We start from the raw sequence: 18,448 nt of genomic DNA, 5'->3' as shown, positions 1-18,448 counted from the left end.
GGATCTTTATCCAGTTTTGTTGTCAGGATAATGCTGGCCTCATAGAATGAATTTGGAAGTTATCCTTACTTTTCTATTTTTTGAATAGTTTGAGAAGAATAAGTAATCTTCTTTATATGTTTGGTAGAATTCCCCTGTGAAGCCACCTGGTCTTGGACTTTTGTTGGTTGGGAGTCTTTTGATTATTGATTCAATTTCTTTGCTGATTATTCGTCTGTTCAAATTTACTATTTCTTCCTGTTTCAGTTTTGGCAGTTTATATGTTTTTAGGAATTTATCCATTTCTTCTAGGTTGTCCAATTTGTTGGCATAGGGTTTTTCATAATGTTTTCCGATAATTGTTTGTATTTTTGTGGTGTTGTTATTTCTCCTCTCTCATTTGTGATTTTTTTTTAAGTCTTTTCTCTTTTTGTCTTGTAAGTCTGGCTAGAGGTATAACAATTTTATTGATTTTTTTTCCAAGAACCAATTCCTGATTTCATTGCTCTCTTCTGGTTTTCTTTTGTTTTGTTTGTTTTTTGTTTCTATATCATTTATTACTGCTCTAATTTTTTTTTTATTTCCTTCCTTTTGCTGGTTTTAGGTTTTGTTTTTCTAGCAACTTTAGGTGTAAGGTTAGGTTGTTTATTTGAGGTTTTTGTTGCTTCTTGAGGTAGGCCTGTATTGCTATAAACTTCTTTCTTAGAATCACTTTTGCTGTATCCCAAAGGTTTTGGACCATTAGTTTTCATTTTCATTTGTTTTTATGCACTTTTTAAATTTCTTCTTTGATTTCTGGGTTATCTATTCATTGTTTAGTAGCCTGTTATTTAACCTCCATGTATTTATAGTCTTTCCAGATTTTTTTCTTGTAGTTGACTTTTAGTTTCATAGTGTTGTGGTCAGACAAGATGCATGGTATGACTTTGATCTTCATGACTTGGTTGAGACTGGCTTTTCTTGGGCTAATATGTGGTCCATTCTGGAGAATGTTCCACGGGCACTTGAAAAGAATGTATTCTGCTGTTTTAGGATGGAAAATTTTGAATATATCCATTAAATCCATCTGTTCCAATGTGTCTTTTAAAACCACTGTTTTATTGTGGATTTTTGTTTAGATGACCTGCCCATTGATGTAAGTGGGGTGTTAAATTCCCTACTATTATTGTATTATTATCAAGTAGTTTATTTATGTTATTAACTGTTTTATGTATCTGGGTGCTCCTATGTTGGGTGCATAAATATTTACAGTTTTTACATCTTGTTGGGTTGTCCCCTTTATTATGATATAGTGTCCTTCTTTGTCTCTTGTTACAGCCTTTGTTTTAAAGTCTATTTTTTTTCTGGTATAAATATTGCTACCTCAGCATTTTTTTGATATCTATTTGCATGAAACATGTTTCTCCATCACCTTACTTTTTTTTTTTAAGATTTTATTTATTTGACAGAGAAAGAGCAAGAGAGGGAACACAAGCGGGGGGTTGGTGAGAGAGGGAGAAGCAGGCTTCCCGCCAAACAGGGAGCCCAATGCGGGGTTCGATCCCAGGACCCCGTGATCATGACCTGAGCTGAAGGCAGACGCTTAACGACTGAGCCACCCAGGTGCCCCTCCATCACCTTACTTTTAATCTACAGATGCTTAGGTCTAAAATAAGTCTCTTGTGGGCTGCATATAGATGGTTCTTGTTTTCTTTTAATCTGTCCTGTCATCCTATGCATTTTGATTGGAGTGTTTAGTCCAAAGTCATTATTGAGAGGCATGTTTTATTGTCATTTTATATTTTATATCCTTTTTCATGAGTTTATTGACTGTTTTTTTTTACAGAAATACTCATTTTTACTGCCTTTGTGGTTCCTACCTTTATACTAAAACTTTTGATCTCTCCTTTCCACTCAAAGAGTCCCCTTTAATATTTCTTCCAGGGCTGGTTTAATGGTCACAAACTCCTTTAATTTTTGTTTGGGAAACTCTTTATCTTTCTTTCTATTCTGAATGATAGCCTTGCTGGATAGATTATTCTTGGTGCAGATTTTTCCCTTTCAGAACTTTGAACATAGTGGGGCACCTGGGTGGCTCAGATGGTTAAGCGTCTGCCTTCAGCTCAGGTCATGATCCCAGGGTCCTGGGATCGAGCCCTGCATCAGGCTCCCTGCTCAGCGTGGAGCCTGCTTCTCCCCCTCCTTCTGTTTCTCTCCCTTCTCATGTTCTCTCTCTCTCTCTGTTTCTCTGTGTCTTGAATGAATAAATAAAAAATCTTAAAAAAGAAAAAAAGAACTTTGAACATATCATGCCTCACTCCATTCTGGCTTGTAGAGTTTCTTGTGAAAAATCTCCTGCTAGCCTCATGGTTTTCCCTTGGAGGTTACTGATTTCTTTTGTGGCTTTTAAGGATTATTAATATTTTTTCTTTATCACTATATTTTGCAGGGTTGATTACATTATGTCTTGGTTTGGCCTGCTTTTGTTGATTTTGATGGGAGCTTTTTGTGCCTCCTGGATCTGGATATCCGTTTCCTTCTCCAGATTAGGGAAGTTTTCACCTATTGTTTTTTTCAAATAAATTCTCTGCCCCCTTTTCTCTTTCTTCTTCTTCTCAGACTCCTATAATATGAATCTTAATATGTATGATGGAGTCACAGAGTTCCTTAAGTCTATTCTCATTTTGTGTAATTCTTTTTCTCTCTTGTTTAGCTTGATTACTTTCCATTATTCTGTCTTTTAGATCACTAATTCATTCTTCTGCTTCTTTAATCCTGCTACTCATTTCATCAAACGTTTCTGATTTTGTTTATTGAGCCTTTAACCTCTGCTATGTTATTCCTCATCTCTGTGTTAAGGGTTGAACTCATGTCTTCCCCTGTTTTCCTAAGTCCAATGAGTATCCTTGCAGTCATTGCTTTAAATTCTCTATCAGGCATGTTACTTATATCTGCTTTTCTTAGATCTATGGCCATAGCCTTGTCCTATTCTTTCATTTGGGATAAATTTCTGTCTCCTCACTTTGCCTCTCTGTGTTAAGAAAGTCAGCTATGTCTTCTGCTCTTGGAAGTAGTGACTTTATGAAGAGGAGGTCCTGGAGAGTCCTGCAGTGCAGTGTCCCCTGTTCACCAGAACCTGGCACTTCAGGAGAGTATCCTTTGTGTGATGCTTATGCCCTGCTATTATGTCTGAGTCACTTTTCCTTTTGACCGCACTGACTCTCTACCTGTGGGCTGTGTTTGCTCTTTGTGGTGTTAGAGGGACACAGGCAGGCCAGCTCTGGGTGGGCGGTGTCTGCTGGGGAACTTGGGAGTGGGGTGACAATGTTAGCAAAATTTTCATAGGGCTACTAGTTTTATGCTGGATCTGAATGCACTGTGGTGGCTGAGGGCTGCATGCAGGGGTGAATCTGGGTGCAAGCCTGGGCTCAGCATACATTGATGGTTAGGTGTTGCCAGGCTTGGTTTGTGAAAGTGACTTGTGGTATGCAGCTGGGCTTTGTTTGGAGGCTGGGTAGAGCTCATGGAGTCAGCTGTGCTCCAGGTGGCCGGGTGGGCTGTGCAGGCAGCTTTAACAAAATTTGCTCTGAGCCCTGGGCTGAGGCTACAAGTATCTTTGCAGCCCAAATTCCAGCAGGTGTCTCTGTGTTTTTGCTGAGAGCCAGGCGGAGGAAAATGGAGCCTGCCAGCATCCCTGTTTTCAAAGATGTCCCCCAACATGGTCCAAAATCAGTATGAAGAGATATGTCTCTCATTTACCCCTAGTATTGTGAAACTGCCTTTAAGTTTGCCTCTCCACACAGGCTGCTCTCTCTTCAAGGGCTGCAGGTTAATATCCCTTGTCCTCTTGGCTCACACATTGCTGAGTCAAGTGACCTCCAAAGCTCCAGGTTCCAAGTCCCACTGGTTTTACAAACTTAAAGAATTCAGCCCCTCTGGTTTTTAAAGCCGTATGTTATGATGATTAGTCTCCCCCATGTGAGCCCTCTGGTGCAAGGCCCATTTCTCTGCCCTGTCTGCTTGTGCAGCTCTCTTCCCTGCTGCAGGCAGCCTCCCTCTGCCTTTCTGACCTTCTGAACTTTTCAGATGCAGCTGCTTCTCTTTATTTAGTTGTGGAGTTTGTTCAGCCAGTCTTAGGATCACTCTCTGGTTTATTGACTCGGATGTGGATGATATCTAGTTATAAATGTGGGGCAGGGTGAACTCAGGGTCCTGAAAGGCAAATTTAATTGATTAATATCAGCAAAGCATTCTTGAAATTCTTTTTGTAGATTTGTAGACAATGTATATAATGCTACCAATTATATCTAAATTAAGCTGCATGTTGATTTATGTAATATCATTACTATTAATTTGTATTTTGAAAACCTTCAATTTCAATATGAATTCTTGTGTTTGCCACCTTTGTGACCTAGGTTACAATGTCATAGTGAGCTTTTTTTCTTGAAGTTTTAAGTTTAGTTTGTTCATATGCAATGTGATATTGATATAGGTGAGAAAATGTAAATCACACTGCCAGTTTTTCTTTGATTATTGAGAATTTGGTAAGCATTCCTTTTGTTTCAAAGAAATCTTGAATTGGAGTTAACAGTACAGTAAATTTTTATGAAACGCTTCCACTGTTCAAACAACAAACTCTGACAAAGAATGTACGTGTAATCATTAAATTCATTGCCTTCTACTTCCTTCCGTGGTTCTATAATCTTGACATGATTCATAGCATCAGTTTGTAAATACTGAATGACTTTAACAATAAAATCCATGAAACTTTGTATAGAGTCTGACATAGTACTACATGGATATACTGTAGAGAATCCCACATGTAATAAGTTTCAATTTAAGAGACATAAATATGACCAAATATAAATATGATCAGAAATAAAAGTAGATACATTTTGGTGTAAAATACCTTGTTTTCTTTTATAAGATGCAGAGTGAATAAGAGAAGTAAGCCGAGAAAATAAGAGGTATTATAAATCATTAAATATTGGTGACTGTTGTTCTTTGGAGGTTCTCATTAGAAAGTCAAAATCACCACATTAGAAAAAGCCCAAGTTCTACTTTGATTACCATGTATTCTCTAAAAATAAATTTAAACTGCACATCTCTTTTGTCAGATGAAATCCAGTTGGCAAGCAAAATCAAAAGAAATTTTGGTTCCTTTAACAACTATATTAAAACTGTTAAATTTAGAATTATGGTAATAGGAAGACTTTAAGTCCTGTAAATTCCAATTTATTTGTCTTTCCTCATTCTGATTTGCAATATAAACTCAAAACCAAGATTAGAAAGTATAATATCATTCTTTTAGTGTTCAAAAATAAAACCAATCTTACTCCATTGTAAGTTTCTTGCATTGCTTTCTTAGTTTAACTGTCCTTGACTTATAATATTCCTAATGCAAAATAATTTTTTTCTGAAGATTGAATTGCATCTTTTTTTTTTCTCTGAATTTTGGAAATTTACATTTGCTGAACTTCTTTGTTTCAAACGTATTAAAAGCTGAGGTCCCTGAGACAGAAAAGATACCTCTTTACCTTTAAAGGGCTCACAGTGTAATAGGAAAAATGGATTCGATGCCAGTTTTTACTGCCAGGTATGCAGTTGGTCTGTATTATGTTATGATGAACTCATCCTGGACATAGGCAGGGCTGGTGATGCAGCTGAGACCAGCAAAAATGAAGCCATTATCATAATCTCTAAACTCAAAGGGACAAAGGAAGGAGACTAGGTTGTACAAATCTAGGAAAAGCTGGAGCTGTAGATGAGACATTGCCCCAAAAGAGAAAAACCCTTAAAAGAACACAGCTCCCTTCCAGAACCTTGGTGACGCAGAGAGCAAAGTAGTTGGGTTGCAGAAATAAATAACCTGGATGATTTTTCCTCCCAACCTCCAAATCTCCTGCTAGTGTCTTACTTTAGCCAAATCAAACTGGAAGTCAGAAGCTCACAGATCCTGCTTTCATTGAATAATGACCTAACCTTTGAAACTGAGTTGAAAGTTAGCTCTCTTGGGAAACTTTCTCTCATTCCTCTCCCTAGTCTGATTCAAATATTTCTTCTCTGGGTATTTCTATTACAGCGTATGTCCCAGAATACCATCCATATTAATTTACTTGTCTACCTCCTTCGTGGTATTGTAGGCATCTCAAAGGAAAAGGCGTTGATGAATTTGACTGTTGTAGTCAACGCCTAGCATAGGGCTTATCTCATTTCAGGTGACTATGAGAAAAAGGGATACCATCAATGATGAAAAGACAACAAAAATGAAACATTTAATATTTGGACCGAAAGAGAAGAGTCCTTAAAAAAGAGAGCTGAAGGCAAAGCCAAGGGAGATTGGTGACAATAATAAAATCTTGAGGATAAAATTAGTTTTCTTTTCTAAGCTACTATAGATAGAATTGTAGTGCTTTTATGAATTATTTCCTTCTGTGTTATATTCTTACCTCATATGCACAAATATATTACTTTTATTCACTTTGGATATATTTTACATGAGATGTATGAAGTTTCTTGTAAAAAAAAAGAAGAGAACAATGTCTTGAGCTAGAATTTCTTTGGGGAAATCACTAGGTTGAAAATTAAATTTTCTCATATTCTCTTTAGAGATCTAAATTTCCTGCCAGGGATTACTTCTCAGTCTCTTTTAAATTAAATACAAAGTTTTCTAACCAGACGCAATCATACTGTTGGCTAGGGTGTCATGAACTCAAAATAGTATTCTGGGAAAGCTTTTATTGAGTTAATTAGAAAATGTAGATTTTAAAAATTAAATTATTTTTATTTTATTACTAAATTATTTTAAATTCTTAAATTCAGTACTTTAGCTTTTTATTAACAAAACTTCTGGAACATATACATATGAACCCCCAGTAGTCCCAGTCAATAAAATCAGCCTATTTCAAAGCCCTGTCTAAAATAAAAGGACATTATAAGCTTTTTAGGAGATGGAAATATCTGGTCCTACAATATCCTGTGCTAGACTTATTCAGTGTTCATGTTCAAATAAAAAAAATTCCCTTTTAACAGTACTTAACTGCTGTAGCTTGATACCATTTCCATTTCATTGATAGTGTTGCCTTAGTGTAGATTCCTATTGTAACATTCTGTACTCCTATCATTAGAAAACCAGAATCAGCCACCACATGCTCTGGTGGTATTTGTTTACATTTTTAAATACTTCTTACATGATCTACATCTTTTACATATTCAGAATTTAGATTGGCCTTTCCATTATAGGCCAGCGATGCTATAAATAACTGATAATGGCAATTGCTGATGAGGGATGCTGTAGAATAATGTAAAGGTCAAAGTATGATAATTTACTATCATCCTTAAAGTGTACAAGGCATTAAAATACTGATACTGAACTCCAGTGGCCAAGCACAGGGAAGGAATGGCACAACATGAATCCCCTCAAGTAGATGTGAATGTGAGGAAGTTAAGAACTAGAACCAAATTACCTCTCTCAGTGAATGTCTCAATCTGAGGGTCAGCTTTCTGTGGATAACACAGGGGAGTAGATCATTTTATATACCATGGCTGTTAGTTATCCATGCTCTATTACTAATTTAATCTCTGGTTAAGTATAACGCAGCTTTTAAAAAAAAACATGGTGCAAAAGTAGAAGTGTTTCAAATCTCAAGGTAGTGTAGCTTTTAACCTCTCTCAAGGTATTTGCAGTTGTGAATATTCAAATAAAGGAAACATTTACATTTTGAGCATATGACACTTCTTTGTTTTCCAGACCCTGGTAATATTGAAGGAGTAAGAATCTGACTGGAAAACCTTGCTTCATTTGCATACATGTGATTGTCATTTACAACTGACAAGCCTATTACCTGCTAACAGACTCCATGTACTTTCTTCTATCCCCCTACACTAGCAGGCTTATGCTGATTTTAGATTATAGACTAAGCAAAAATGCCTTTTACGTGAAAGTATCTTCACACAGTTGTCTCTCTATTACATATACTACTTTTTTGAGACAGAGTGCTATATTTCTGCTCCCTTCAGTTTCTCCTTTAACTTTCAGTTCCTATATTCCTACAACTAAATTAACTGGCCAATAACTAGGCAAGGAGGCTTAAATACAGCTGTGCTTCTCAATCATTGTCATGTCATTGAACCTGTAGGAAACTACAATATAGTAATACTCTGGGTAAATTAGAGGGGATTTGAGGGGTATTTATATATATGATGTTTAAGATTAAAAAGTCTTTATGATTTTTTATGTAATTATGGCAAGAGAAAGCAAAACATTGGAAGATACTAAATATTGGATTTCTTTTTTTTTTTTTTTAAAGATTTTATTTATTTATCTGACAGAGAGAGATAGCGAGAGCAGGAACACAAGCAGCGGGAGTGGGAGAGGGAGACGCAGGCTTCCCACCGAGGAGGGAGCCCGATGTGGGACTCGATCCCGGGACCCTGGGATCATGACCTGAGCTGAAGGCAGACGCTTAACGACTGAGCCACCCAGGTGCCCTAAATATTGGATTTCAATAAACTAATGATTTTTTTAAAAATAAAAACTTGAATTTGTATCCTGCTAAAATAATTTTTTTAAATTTTCTTATTGTGGTAAAATATATATAACATGAAATTTTACATATATAATGTGTTCCTTGTTCTTTGACAACACTAATTATTTATTTTTGATAATAGCCATTTTATGCATGTAAAGTGGTTTTATGGTTTTGATTTTGCATTTCTCTAAGGATAGTGACATTTACCATCTTTTTATGTGCTTATTGGTAATTTGCATGTCTATTCAAGTCCTTTGTCCATCTTGAATTGGGTTTTTATTTTTTTGTTGTTGAGTTGTAGGAGTTCCTTATATATTCTGGATTTAAATCTCTTACCAGAATATGATTTGCAAATATTTTTCTTAAATTCTGTGGGTTTACTTTTCATTTTGTTGGTAGGGTCCATTGATGCACAAAAGCTTTAATTTTGATGTAGTCCAATGTATTTATTTTTTGTTGTTGTTGTCTTTGCTTTTGGTGTCATCTCCAAGAAATTGTTTTCAAATGCAGATATGCGGTCTTTGCCCTAGCTTTTCTCATGATAGTTCTATTGCTCTTAGATTTAAGGCTTTGATTTAGTTTGTATTTATAAGTAAGGTAAATGTCCACTTTAGTTATTTTGCAGATGGATAACTAGTTTTCCCAGCCCCATTTATTGAAAAGACTGTCATTTCCCTAGTGACTAGTCTTGATACTCTTGTCAAAATTTGACCACATATATGAGGGCATATTTCTGTGCTCTTTATTCTATTCTATTGGTCTTTATGTTTGTCTTTATGAGACGTTTGTCTTTATGAGAACAAAGTTGGAGGACTCATACTTCAGGACTCATACTTCTTGATATCAAAATTTAAATTTTGATATCAAGAAGTATGAGTCCTCCAACTTTGTTCTCCTTTCTCAAGATCGTTTTGGTTGTTTGGGGTCCCTTGAGAGTCACATGAATTTTAGGATGGATTTATTTTTGTAAAAAAATTACTGGTTTTTGGTAGCAATTGCTTTGACTGTATAGATTCCTTCAGGAATTATTGACATTTTCACAATATTAAGTCTCCTGATAAATGAACAGGGGATGTAATCTCATTAATTTGTTTTTAAATTCTTTCAGAAATATTTTGTAGTTTTTCAGTATACAGGTATTTTGCCTTTTTAGCTAAGTTTGATAATAAATATTTTATCCTTTTTCATGTGATTATAAATTGAAGAGTTTTTTTTAAGGCCTTTGTGGATTATTCAACATTAGTGTGAAAACACAACTGGTTTTTGCATGCTGATTTGAACTCCACAATTTTGCTTAATTTCATTATTCTAAGAGGTTTGTTTTTGTGTGGAAGCTTTCATGTTTCCTACATGTAAGATTATATTGTTTGCAGAGGTTACTTTACTACTTTTTTTACAATTTGGATGTCTTTTATTTCTTTTCGTTGCCTAATTCCTCTGTTTAAGAACTTCTAATAATATGGTAAATAGCAATAGTGAAAGCAGTCCTCCTTGTTTTGTTCCTCTGAGGAAAAGCTTTCAGTCTCTCACCACTGAGTATAATGTTAACTGTGGGCTTTTCATATTTGGTCTTTATTATGTTACGTAGTTTCCTTTTGTTCCTACCTTGTTGAGTGTTTTTTATCATGAAAGGGCGTTGGGTTTTTTTCAAATGCTTTTTCTGCATCAATTGAGATGATTATATGGTTATTTTCCTTCATTCTGTTAATGAGGTGGGTTACACTGAGTTTTGTATGTTAAACCATCCTTGCATTGTAGGAATAAACCCCACTAGGTCATGGTGTAGATTTTTCTTTCCTGCTGCATTCTGCTTATTAGTATTTTGAATGAGCTTTTTTACATCTTTATCAGGGATATTGATCTGTAGGGTTTTTTTTTTTTTATATGCTTTGTGTTTATCTTTGCTATCAGGGAAATACTGGCCTCAAAGAGTGAGTTAGGAAGTGTTCTCTTCAATTTTTTGAAAGAGTTTGTTGGCATATTTAGTTATAGTCCCTTTCCTGTGTTTTATATTTCTTGTGATTTTTTTTTTTTTGGTTGAAAATTTGGCATTTGAAAAAACAACCATCTCTCTGAATCTTTACAGAATTATAAGCCTATCAAAACGATGTTGTTACTTTTGCTTTGTTCTGTCTTATATTTCTTTAGCAGGATTAAGAGAAAAAAAAGTCCACACACATATATACATTGCATATATAATTTAAAATATATAAGTAAGCTATATAAAATTGTGTATATATATAATTTTTAAAAACATACTTATCATTTTAATCCATCTCAATTCCTAGCTTGTGTTATTTCTTCAGGCTTTCTAAACATAATCCTTTAGTTTTTTTTTTTTTTTTAGCATTTCTAGTAGTAAAGGTCTGGCAAATGACACTCCCTCTTTTTTCAATTTAAAAGTTTATTTCCCTTTCAGTTTTGAAAGACAGCTTCAATGAGTATAGAATTTTTTATTTTTATTGAAGACTTTGAACAGAAATTTCAACATCTTCAATCATTTCAGCTATCTATTTTTATTCATATTGATGTTTGTCTTTATTAAATCAATCATTTTTCTTACAAGATTTTATCTTTGGCTTACACATCTATTATTAAGCTTCCTAGATCCTTATATTGTTTTCTACCAAACTTTGGGTTTTCAGTCGTTTATTTTTTCAAATATTTTATCTTTCCTTTTCTTCTGGGATTCCATTTATATCAATATTGGATTGTTTCATATTGTGTTACAAGTTTCTAATTTTGTAAGTTTTTTCAGCCATTTATCTTTGTGATTCTTGATTTGATAATGTTACTGATGTATTTTCATGTTTATTCAATCCTTTTGGTGATATCCAAACTATTGTTGAGCCCATGTAGCATCTTATTTTCGAATTTTGATTATTGTATGTTTCAGTCTCTGAATTACTGTTTGGTTATTTATTTTAGAGTTCCCATTTTACTCTTGATATTATCCATCTGTACATTCCTTAATACCATAATGTTCTTCAATTTATTGAATAATTTTCCTTTGGTTCATTGACTGTATCTATGATAGGTGCCATAAAATCCTGGTCTGATACGTCCAACATTTTGACCCACTTAAAGTAATTTTCTATTGGTTATTTTTTACACCATAATGATCACACTGCATTTTTCTGCATGTCTAGCAATTTTTGATTGAAAACTGGGTATTATTGGTAATACATTTTAGTGACTCTGGATTCTGTCATGTTCATGTGAAGATTTTTGTTTCTTCTTTTAATAAGTGGTTAATTTACCTGGTTTCCAACTAACTGTAAACTTTATCTCTTACACCATATGCAACTACTCCTATCTCTGCTCTGCTTTTATGTCTTTCCACTGTTGCCTTTTTGTGCATTCCTTCTCTATCTGTGCTCTGTCAGTTTCAGGCTCTCTGTTCTGAAACTTCAAGTCCACAAGGACTTAAAGCTTTGTGCCTGCTGCTGTTTGAATTACATATGGTTAAATATTTTACTGTCCGGAGAAACCACAACTTTGAAGATTGGGTCCACATAGCTCTAGTTTTTGAGCATAGTGTTTTCTCTGATCTCTACTTGCAATTTGCCATACTTCCTGTTGTCTCCCCTATACCTGTGTAGCTTTGTTGTTAGGCTTTCTAGGATTTCTCCTTTCAAATTACTTCCGAATTCTGATCCCTGCTTTGTTTCACCAGTAAGGCTATAATTGTGTCATTTTCTGCAAGCAAAGCCAAAGGGTAAGGGAGATTGTCGGTTTTCTCAGATCAAAAAGCCATAAACTCACTGTTCTTATGACTCTGTGTTGCAGGTTTGTGTATGTATTATGCTTTCCTCTGATTGTTTCTGCTTTGGAAATTTCTCAGTTTGTATTTTTGAATTAACTTTATATATTTTACACAATACTTACAATTATTATCTTTGGGGAGAGGAAGGATAGAACCATTTCAATCCCTTCTACTACTGGGATTTCATCGATATGGCATTCCAAAATAAGTTTTGGCTGTATCTTTTTTTTTCACAATGTGGGGCTTTTTTTTTTTTTTGTCTGGTATTTCAAGTAAATATTTATTTTATTTTATTATGTTAATCACCAGACATTACATCATTAGTTGTTGATGTAGTGTTCCACGATTCACTGTTTGCGTATAACACCCAGTGCTCCACGCAGAACGTGCCCTCTTTAATACCCATCACCAGGCTAACCCATCCCCCCACCCCCCTCCCCTCTAGAACCCTCAGTTGGTTTTTCAGAGTCCATCGTCTATCATGGTTCAACTCCTCATCTAATTCTCCCCCTTCATTTTTCCCTTCCTGCTAGCTTTTTCTTTTCTTTTTTTTTAAACATATAATGTATTATTTGTTTCAGAGATACACGTCTGTGATTCTTCAGTCTTACACAATTCACAGTGCCCACCATAACACATACACTCCCCAATGTCTATCACTCAGCTGCCCCATCCCTCCCACCCCCCACCACTCCAGCAACCCTCAGTTTGTTTCCTGAGATTAAGAATTCCTCAGAAAAAGTGCTCAACATCACTCGGCATCAGGAAAATCCAAATCAAAACCTCAAAGAGATACCACCTCACACCCGTCAGAATGGCTAAAATTAACAAGTCAGGAAATGACAGATGTTGGTGGGGATGTGGAGAAAGGGGAACCCTCCTACACAGTTGGTGGGAATGCAAGCTGGTGCAACCACTCTGGAAAACAGTATGGCGGTTCCTCAAAAAGTTGAAAATAGAGCTACCATATGATCCAGCAATTGCAGTACTGGGTATTTACCCCAAAGATACAAATGTAGGGATCTGAAGGGGTACGTGCACCCCAATGTTTATAGCAGCAATGTCCACAATAGCCAAACTGTGGAAAGAGCCAAGGTGTCCATCAAGAGATGAATGGATAAAGAAGAGGTGGTATATATACACAATGGAATATTATGCAGCCATCAAAAGTAATGAGATCTTGCATTTGCAACGATGTGGATGGAACTGGAGGGTGTTATGCTGAGTGAAATAAGTCAGTCAGAGAAAGACATGTATCATATGACCTCACTGATATGAGGAATTCTTAATCTAAGGAAACAAAGAAGGTTGCTGTAATGGGGGTGGGGTGGGAGGGATGGGGTGGCTGGGTGATAGATATTGGGGAGGGTATGTGCTATGGTGAGCACTGTGAATTGTGCAAGACTGTTGGATCACAGACCTGTACCTCTGAAACAAATAATACAATATATGTTAAGAAAAAAAAAAGATAGCAGGAGGGGAAGAATGCAGGGGGGGTAAATCGGAGGGGGAGATGAACCATGAGAGATGATGAACTTTGAAAAACAAACTGAGGGTTCTAGAAGGAAGTGGGGTGGGGGAATGGGTTAGCCTGGTGATGGATATTAAAGAGGGCACGTTCTGCGTGGGGCACTGGGTGTTATGCACAAACAATGAATCATGGAACACTACATCACAAACTAATGACGTAATGTATGGTGATTAACATAACAATAAAAAAAGAAAAATAATAAAGTCTTTATTTCCTTGCTGATCTTCTGCTTAGCTGATCTGTCCATTTCAGTGAGGGGGGTGTTAAAGTCCCCCACTATTATTGTATTGTCGATGTGTTTCTTTCCTTTTGTTATTAATTGGCTTATATAATTGGCTGCTCCCATGTTAGGGGCATAGATATTTACAATTGTTAGATCTTCTTGTTGGATAGATCTTTAAGTAGGATATAGTGTCCTTCCTCATCTCTTATTACAGTCTTTGGTTTAAAATCTAGTTTGTCTGATAGAAGGATTGCCACCCCAGCTTTCTTTTGGTGTCCATTAGCATAGTAAATGGTTTTCTACCCCCTCTCTTTCAATCTGGGGGTGTCTTTGGGTTTAAAATGAGTCTCTTGCAGACAGCATATCAATGGGTCTTGTTTTTTAATCCAATCTGATAGGCTGTGTCTTTTGATTGGGGCATTTAGCCCATTTACATTCATGGTAACTATTGAAAGATATGAATTTAGTGCCATTGTATTGCCTGTAAGGTGACTGTTCCTGTATATTGTCTGTGTTCCTTTCTGGTCTATGTTACTTTTAGGCTCTCTCTTTGCTTAGAGGACCCCTTTCAATATTTCTTGTAGGGCTGGTTTCGTGTTTGCCAATTCCTTTAGTTTTTGTTTGTCCTGGAAGCTTTTTATCTCTCCTTCTATTTTCAATGACAGCCTAGCTGGATATAGTATTCTTGGCTGCATGTTTTTCTCATTAAGTGCTCTGAATATATCATGCCAGTCCTTTCTGGCCTGCCAGGTCTCTGTGGATAGATCTGTTGCCAATCTAATGTTTCTAACATTGTAGGTTACAGATCTCTTGTTCCGAGCTGCTTTCAGGAATTTCTCTTTGTCTCTGAGTCTCGTAAGTTTTACTATTAGATATCAGGTTATTGACCTATTTGTATCGATTTTGAGAGGGGTTCTCTGTTCCTCCTGGATTTTGATGCTTGTTTCCGTCCCCACATTAGGGAAGTTCTCTGCTATAATTTGCTCCAATATACCTTCTGCCCCTCCCTCTCTTTCTTCTGGGATCCCAATTATTCTGATGTTATTTCGTCTTATGGTATCACTTATCTCTCGAATTCTGCCCTCGTGATCCAGTAGTCGTTTATCTCTCTTTTTCTCAGCTTCTTTTTTTCCATCATTTGGTCTTCTATATCACTAATTCTCTCCTCTGCCTCATTTATCCTAGCAGTTAGCACCTCTGTTTTTGATCATACCTCATTAATAGCCTTTTTGATTTCGACTTGGTTAGATTTTAGTTCTTATATTTCTTCAGAAATGGTTTCTCTAATATCTTCCATGCGTTTTTCAAGCCCAGCTAGTATCTTTAAAATCGTCATTCTGAACTCTAGTTCCAACATCTTATTAATATCCGTATTGACTAGATTCCTGGCTGTCAGTATTGTCTCTTGTTCTTTTTGTTGAGGTGATTTTTTTCTGTCTTTTCAGTTTGTCCAGAGGAGAATAGATGAATGAGAGAACAAAATGCTAACAGGGTAAGAACAACCCCAGAAAATATACACTAAGCAAATCAGAAGAGACCTGAAACCAGGGGAAATTGAAAGAAAGAAAAAAGAAAAAAAAAAGAAAAAGAATAAGATCAAACAAACAAAATAGTATATGATCAAATTTGATCAGGCTGGTGCATAGATCAGTGCCACACGCTGGATTTTGGGCATATTTTGGTCTGTTAGAAGAAAGTGCCTACCAAAATTTAAAGAAAAAAAAGCTTATATATGTACACACACACACGCACACACACACACACACAAATAAGGGTAAATATGATGAAGGGATGGATTATGATTGTAAATATGAAAATTATAAAAGATTTTATAAAAGGAATTGATAAGTTCGTTGAAAAAATACAGGATTTAACAAAAAGGATAAAAGGGGAGAGAATGTGATCAGGCAGGAGACTAGAAGAAATCCATACACTAGAGATTTAGGGTATATTTGGTCTGTTAGAAGAAACTGTATCCCAAAATTTTAAAGAGAGAACAACACACACACACACACACACACACACACACACACACACACACCCCAAATATAAGGTTAATTCCTGTGAAGGGATAGAATATGACTCTAAAAATGAAAAATAAAAAAACTTTTTAAAAAAAAGGGATTGATAAGATGTTGCTTGAAAAGGGGAAAAAGAAAAATTAAAAAAAAGTATTTAAAAAATTGACTTTGAAAGACTAAAGAATCATGTGAAAAAAGCCATGAATTCTATGTGCTGTATTCCCCTAATGCTGGAGTTATGCCCTTCTCATTGATCGGTAAACTTGATCTTGGCTGGGAGTTCTTGCTGTTCTTCTGGGGGAGGGGCCTTTTGCTGTGGTTCATAGATGTCTTTGCCAGAGGCGGAATTGCCCTCCCTTGCCGGGTGGGCTAAATAATCTGCTCTGGTTTGCTCTCGGGAGCTTTTGTTCCCTGCAAACTTTTTGGACAGCCTTGGAAGATGAGAGTGAAAATGGCGGCCTCCCAATTTCTGCCCAGGAGGAGCTGAGAACTCAGGGCCCCACTCCTCAGTGAGCCCCCCAGAGAAAAGTAGTCAATCAGTCCCATCTTCCCGGTCTCTGGCCTCACTCTGTGCTCACCTGGCCTGTGACCGAGCATTTCTATCTCTTGCACATGACCCCATGTGAAGTCTCCAAACCCAGTAGATCCGTGTAGTGTGCTCCCACACCACTCCTACCAGGGGAGGAAGGGGAGTCTCCCCAGATCTGCTGCTTGTCGGGTCCCTACTAGAAGAGCAGTGGGCCGACTGTGCCACGGATCACGGTTGATGTTAACCCCGAGCTGAGAGCGCACTCCTCGGCTCCGTCTCTGCAGCTGGCTTCCCTGCTCCGATACTTGGGAGCTCTGCTGCACTGAGGCACCCCTGGTCTTTCTGTGACTCCGAGGGTCCTGAGACCATACTGTCCCAGTGAGGGTTCCACCCCCCGCTTAGCCGCTGGAGTGATGTCCCTCAGCGGAGCAGACTTCTAGAAGTTCTGATTTTGTGCTCTGCGGCTCTATCACTTGCCATTAGCGGCTGACGGAGGCTCCCTCCCCCAGCCATCTATCTTCCTAAATATCGCCTTGGATTCACTTCTCTGCACGTCCTACCTTCCAGAAAGTGGTTGCTTTTCTGTTCAGAGAGTTGCTGCTATTGTTTTCTTCGATCTCCTGTTGAGTTCGTAGGTGTTCAGAATGGTTTGATCCCTATCTAGCTGAATTCCTGGGACCAGAGGAAATTTAGGTCTCCTACGCCTCTGCCATCTTGCTCCTACCTCCGTTTTGGCTGTATCTTATATTGTTTTATGCTTACTGTGAATTTCACAATCATATAATTTTATAAGTCCATTTCATAAATTTGGAGAATATCATGACTCTAGTAAGCAGAATCTAATTTGCTAGTTGTATTATATGGAACTTTCAAAAGTCCAAGGAAGTTACAAGTAAAGTTTTGAATAAATATCCTTATAGATCAGTGCTGGAATGATTGAATTTTTTAAAAATCCATTCAATCTTAATAAATAAATGTATTTACTACAAACATGCCTGGCTGTTATTGTTTCAGGAAATATTAAGAATTCTCTTTTAGTTATTTTTGCCTGACATTGAAATCAGTAAACTAATGGCTATATCATTTGTATAACATTTTGAAATTTTTTAATTTTCAAGTAATTTTGTGTCTTCTCCCCACTTCTATTTGTAATGCATCTGTGATACATCAAGCCCTGCTTTGTATCAGCCTCTGTATTTATAGATTCTTCTCTTTTGTGCAAGATGAACCCTGCTTCGTTCCCTAGAATTAATACCATTGTATTTGTTACAACTGATGGACTTAAATGACATGCAAAATACCCATATTTTACATTATAGTTCACTCTCAGTGTTATTCTATGGGTGTGGACAGATGTATAATGGCATCTATCCACCATTAATAGAGAGTACCTTCATTGTCCTAAAAATCCTCTGCTTGGCCTATTCATTCTTCCCTCCTCTCCACCAAAGCCCTGGCAATTACTAACCTTATACTGTCCCCATAGTTTTACCTTTTCTAGAATGTCATATAATTGGAGTCATACATTATGTAGCCTTTTCAATTTGGCTTCTTTCCGTTAATAATATGCACTTAAGTTTCCTCCTTGTCTTTTCATGGTTTGATAGTTCATTTCTTTTTAGTGCTGAATAATAATCCATAGTTCAGTGTACCAAAGTTTATCCGCCTACAGAAGGACACTTGGGTGCTCCCAAATTTTGGCAATTGTGAATAAAGTTGCTCTAAACATCCACGTGCAGCTTTCTGTCTGGACATAAGTTTTCATCTCCTTTGGCTAAATCCCAAGGAACATAATTTCTGGATCATATGAATAAGAATGTGTTCAGTTTTGTAGGAAACTACCAAACAGTCTTTTTAACTGGCTGTGAAGTTTTGCATTCCCACCATTA

The 18,448-nt window shown here is 36.5% G+C and overlaps 1 protein-coding gene across 1 annotated transcript in view; it reads left to right on the top strand.

Moving 5' to 3' along the window:
- Positions 1–18,448, top strand: part of MALRD1 (MAM and LDL receptor class A domain containing 1) — a gene marked incomplete at its 5' end in the record, with an annotated part of 847,841 nt that overhangs the window by 326,681 nt on the left and 502,712 nt on the right. The window lies entirely within an intron of this gene.

This window comes from Zalophus californianus, chromosome 9 (genome assembly GCF_009762305.2).
Source record: "Zalophus californianus isolate mZalCal1 chromosome 9, mZalCal1.pri.v2, whole genome shotgun sequence".
NCBI lineage: Eukaryota > Metazoa > Chordata > Mammalia > Carnivora > Otariidae > Zalophus > Zalophus californianus.
The sequence above is the reverse complement of the archived record's forward strand: the minus strand, read 5'-3'. Positions and strand labels throughout refer to the sequence as shown.